Source organism: Manis pentadactyla, chromosome 5, assembly GCF_030020395.1.
Source record: "Manis pentadactyla isolate mManPen7 chromosome 5, mManPen7.hap1, whole genome shotgun sequence".
NCBI lineage: Eukaryota > Metazoa > Chordata > Mammalia > Pholidota > Manidae > Manis > Manis pentadactyla.
In genome coordinates, this window is record NC_080023.1 from 157286009 (window position 1) to 157292008 (window position 6000).

The following is a 6000-nucleotide window of genomic DNA, read 5'->3' on the forward strand; positions in this document are numbered from 1 at the left end:
TTGATACCCTATTTGATATGTGTTCATATCTGTCACCCCCCTTTTTTTGAACTTGGAAGTAATTGGAGTTTACTGGAAAAGTAAAGCAGTGCACATTCCACATTATGTAACACCTCCAGCAGAGTGTAGGGCAGTGTTGTGCTGGTAAACTGGCTCTCAGAAATAGAAAAAAGCCTGATTTGTAGCATTTTCTGATTTCTGTGGTATAAATACTCCAACCACAGCCAATTTCAAGCTACCAACTGAAAGGCTCACAAAATTCCTGAATATTTAGCAAAAGGCTCCCATGAGCCAGTATGGATCAGCTCTGGGATGCCACTGAATCTGGGGTAGCACCTCTGGTGAAACTAATTGATATTTCTGCAGCAAAATATGTAAATATTCACACTAATTGGTATAAAACAGCCTCACATCGGCTAAGGTCAGATTTCTGCCTGCAAATGAGTCAACCACCAATTAACTGTAAAAGAAGAACTTTCAGTTTACAGAGCTCTTTGGATTTTCACACTGCACGTAGAAGATAGTGGATCTGTGTCTGCTTCTAGTCTGCTGTTTGCTGATTTGCTGATACTGTTGGGGCACTTCAGGAAATCCTCTTGAACTTATGTCCACAGCAGCCAACAATGATTTTGAGCTAACTGACCTCCTAGGTTCCTTCTGGTCCTAGAAATCTACAGCTAAAAATTCAAAGAAATATCCCACTAGTTGTCCACTTTATTTCTGTTTTTGCATTGCTGTGGAATGGAGTCTTTCAAAACACACATTCTGGAGCTAGTTAACCCAAAGATCATATACCTCTCCCCACAGAAGGTTCTTAAGTCAGGCTACTTAGATCAGAATCTTGGCCCCACCACTTACTTTCTCTTTGATTTTGGCCAAATCATGCTAATTTCTCTGTGCTTCATTCCTCACCTGATCATGAAAATTGAGGTTACAAAAAATGGAACTCCTGGAAACCATCTCTGAGCTGCCTGCTGGGGGCTTCCTCATACCTGGGACCCCAAGCAGCATCAGGTATCAAGATCGGTCAGCTTTGGTGGGTGTAGGGTGGACAGGCAACAAGAGGACCTAACATTGCCCACACTTGGTGCCCAGGATGTTTCTTCATCTTTCCACCTTTCCACTGTGCCCGCAGCGGCTGGTTAGGGCAACTGCTTGGTCAGTGGTGCTTAGGCCCAAGGCCAGTCCCCTCCCTTAGGCAGTCCTGTGCCTTCCTGAGAAACATACCAACCTGGTCTCCCTAAATCCTAACAAAAGTTTCAAGTCCACCATTGTGCGCGCTAATCTCAGCCCTGGTTTCTCAAGTCTTTTTTTCCCTCTAGAGTCTGTCTGAAACACCATGATTTAGATCCATATTTTGTCTCTGAGGGGTGATAGAAACTGTGACATAGCTCATGCTTCGTGCTACCCAGTCCAAAGGGAGCCCTTCTGCCCAGAGCCCTTGAGGCATGGGCAGGCCTTCAGCACTGAACTGTTCTGATGGGTACTTTCTATTTTGGGTTGTCTGTCTTTTCTGTTATTCTTATAGATTCATAGCTGGTCTTTGTATGTTCTGGATATGAGCCTTAGTTGGATTTGTATATTGAAAACACACTTTCTCCCAGTCTAAAGCTTAGCTTTGACCTCTTCTAAAATAATTCAATTTTAATGAAGTCTAATTTATCATTTAGTGTTTCTTATACCTTTTAAGAAATCTTTAAGAAATGAAGACATTTATCCATGTTTTCTTAAGAACTTTTATTGTTTTAGTTTCCACATGAAGTTCAATGATCTTCCATCTTCAATTAAATTTTGTGTATGGTGTGAGGTAAGGGTCAAAATTATTGTTTTATTTTTCATGTAGATAGCCAGTTTTGACAGCACTACTAAAATAGAAAAATACAAAATAAATATTTTTGGTACATTTTAAAATTGAAAAGTACAAAAATACAAATCCTTTTCCCCACTGCATTGCGGCACTACCCCTAGGTGATCATATGTGTATAAGGCTGTTCTTGACTCTATTTTGTACTCCTGAATCTATTTGTCTATGTGTGCACTAATGCCACACTGTCTTAATTACAATTTTTAATTAGCTTAGTTTTAAACTTTTAAAAATTGATATATAATTGACATACACATATTAGTTTCAGGTGTACAACATAATGATTTGATATTTGTATATATTGCAAAAAAATTAAACTTAATTTTTTATTAAAGTATCATTTATATACAATCTTATGAAGGTTTCACATGAACAATATTGTGGTTTCAACATTCACCCATATTATCAAGTCCTCAATACTCCCCATCCCCCATTGCAGTCACTGTCCATCGGCATAGTAAGATGCTGTAGAGTCATTACTTGTCTTCTATGTGCTGTACTGCCTTCCCTGTGACCTATCTATATTATGACTGCAAATTATAGTGCCCCTAATCCCCTTCTCCCTCTCTCCCCAAGCCCTCCTCTTTGGTAACCACTAGTCCCTTCTTAGTCTGTGAGTCTGTTGCTATTTCGTTCCTTCAGTTTTGTTAAACTTTTAATTTTAAGATAATTGTGTATTTCCATACAGTTGTAAGAAATAATACAGAGATCCCATGTACTCTTTATCCAGTTTCTCCCAATGGTAACATCTTGCAAAACTAGCACAATATCACAACCAGAAATTGATATTGATACAACCTACCAATCTTATTTAGAATTACCCAGTTTCACTTGTACTCATTGGTGTGTATGCGTACTTAGTTCTATACAATTTTATCACATGTGTGGGTTTGTGTATCCACCACCACAGTCAAGATACAGAACAGTTCCATCATGCAAGAATCCCCCGTATTTCCTGTTTTTTAACCATACCCACCTACCTTCCATATTCTCTCCTTACCATATTGATCATATGTAACTCCTGGCAATCACTAATCTGTTCTCCATTTCTATAATTTCCTCATTTCAAAAATGTTGTGTAAACGGTATCACATAGTATAAAGCCTTTTAGTATTGGCTTCTTTCTCTCCCTATAAATTCCCTTGAGATTCACACAAGTTGTTATGGTATGAATAGTTTGTTCTTTATTATTAATGAGTAGTCCATTTCATGGTGTGAAGGTACCTGTTAGTTTAACCATCCCAGTGAAGGATATCTGAATTGTTTCCAGTTTTCTGCTCTTATTAATAAGGTTGCTATGAACATTCATGCACCCAGGTTTTGGGTGAACATAAGTTTCTATTTCTTTTGGATAAATGCCCAAGAGTACATTTCTGGTTTGTTTGGTAATAGCATATTTAGATTTTTAAAAATACATATATTTAGACTTTATTTTTTAGAGCAGTTTTAGATTCACAGAAAAATTAAGTGAAAAATACAGAGAGTTCCTCCTATTTAACCCCTGCCTCCACATTAGCACAGCCTCCCCAACTATCAAAATCCCCCAGCAGAGGTACATTTTTTATAATCTGTGAATCTGCATTGACACATCATTGTCACCTAAAGTTCATGGTTTACATTAGGATCGATCTTGGTATTGTACATTCTATGGGTTGGGACAAATGTGTATGTGTCCAACATTATAGCATCATACAAAGTAGCTGCACTGCTGTGAAGACCCCCTGTTGCTCTGCCTAGTCATCCTTCCTTTCCTCCCCACTGTCTCTAGCAACCACTGATCCTTTTGCTGTCTCCATAGTTTTGCTTTTTCCAGAATGTCACATAGTTGGGATTATACAGTATGAAGCCTTTTTAGGTTGGCTTCTTTCACTTAGTAATATTCATTTAAGCTTCCTCCATGTCTTTATGACTTGATAGCTCATTTCTTTGCACTGAATAATATTCTTTTGTCTAGATGTACCACAATTTATTCATCCATTCACCTACTGAAAGACATCTTGGTTGCCTCCAAGTTTTGGCAATTATGAATAAAGCTGCTATAAACATTCATATGCAGCTTTTGTATGGACCTGTTTTCAGCTCATTTGGGTAAGCACCAAGGAGCTCAACTGCTGGATCATATGGTAAGAGTATACTTAATTAAGTAAGAAACTGTTGTTCAAAGTGGTTGTACCATTTTGAATTCCCACTAGCAACAAAATGCGAGTTCTTGTTGCTCCACATCCCTGCCAGCATTAGATGTTTTCCATGTTTTGGGTTTTGGCCATTTTAATAGATGTGCAGTGGTATCTCATTATTGTTTTAATTAACATACTCCTAAGGGAAAGTGATGTTGAGCATCTTTTCATATGCTTCCTGGCCATCTATCTGTCTATTTTGGTGAGGTGTCTGTTCAGATCTTTTGCCCATTTTTTTTGCTTGTCTGGGAATTGTTTCATTTTTAATTGTATTGTTTATTTTCTTATTGTTGAGTTTTAAGAGTTCTTTGTGTATTTTGGATAACAGTCCTTTAACATAAGCCTTTTGCAAATATTTTCTCCCAGTCTGTGGATTATCTTCTCATTTTCTTTACATTGTCTTTCACAGAGCAAAAGCTTTTTAATTTTAATGAATTCCAGCTTATCAGTTATTTCTTTCATTGATTGTGTCTTTGTTGTTGTATTTAAAAAGTCATTACCATACCCAAGGTCATCTAGAGTTTCTCCTGTTTTGTTTTCTAGGTGTTTTATAGTCTTGCATTTTATACTTAGGTCTATGATCCATTTTGAGTTAATTTTTGTAAAAGGTCTGTGTCTCAATTCTTTTTTTGCATGTGGCTGTCCAGTTGTCCCAGTACCACTTGTCGAAAGATATCTTTGCTCCATTATATTGTCTTTGCTTGACTGTAATTATGTGGTCTGTTTCTGGGCTCTCAGTTCTGTTCCATGGATCTGATCTATTTGTCTAATCTTTTGCCAATATCACACTGTCTTGATTAATGTGACTTTATAGTAAGTCTTGAAGTTAGGTATTATCAGTCCTCCAACTTTGTTCTCCCTCAACACTGATTAGCTATGCTGGGTCTTTTGCCTCTCCATATAAACTTTAGAACTAGTTTGTCAATATCCACAAAATAATCATCTGGGGTTTTTATTTGGATTGCATTAAACCTATAAATCAAGTTGGAAGAACTGACATCTTGACAATATTGAGTCTTCCTATCCATGAACATGGACTATCACTCCATTTAATTAGTGCTTTGATTTCTTTTCATCAGAATTTTAAGATTTTCCTCCTACAGCTTTTGTACATCTTTTTTTTTTAAGCTTCATACTGAAGTATGAATGAAGTATTTCATTTTGGGGGATGCTAATGTAAATGAAGTTGTGTTTTTTAATTTCAAATTCCATATGTTCATTGCTGATGTATAGAAAAATAGTTGACTTTTGTATATTAACCTTCTATCCTGCAACCTTGCTATATGATTTCCTATTAGGTTCCAAGAGTTCGTGTTTAGTTTTATAAAAAACTGTCAGGCTTTTCCAGAGGCACTACACCATTTTACATTTCCACCAGCAATATATGGGTCATCCTGTTTTTCTGCATCCTTTTCAGCATTTGGTGTTGTCACTACTTTTTACGTTAGTCATTCTGGTAGGTGTATAGTCATATCTCATTGTGGTTTTAATTTGCATTTCCCTATGGCTAATGATGTTAAACATCTTTTCATGTGCTTATTTGTCATCCAAATGTCTTCTCTGGAAAAGTGTCTATTCGTGGTTTTTGTCCACTTTCTAGTTGGACATTTTTTATTGTTGAGTTTTGTGAGATCTTTATGTAGTCTAGCTACTAGTCCTCCAAATTACAGTTTTTAGTGAGCCCTGAAATCTACTAATGATAGTTCTACAGCTTTAGTCTTCTTCATAATCTCTATAATTGAAATTCCTTTGAATTATCATATAAACTTTAGAATGAGCTTATCAAAGCCTTGAGAAGATTTTGATTGGAATTAGGATCTATAGGTCCATGTGGGGAGATCTGACATCTTTCAAATAGTGGGTCTTCCAATCCATGAACATAGTATATCTCTCTATTTGTTAAGGTCTTATTCAACTTTTCTCTGCAGGTTTTATAATTTTCAGTGTAGAAGTCTTCCA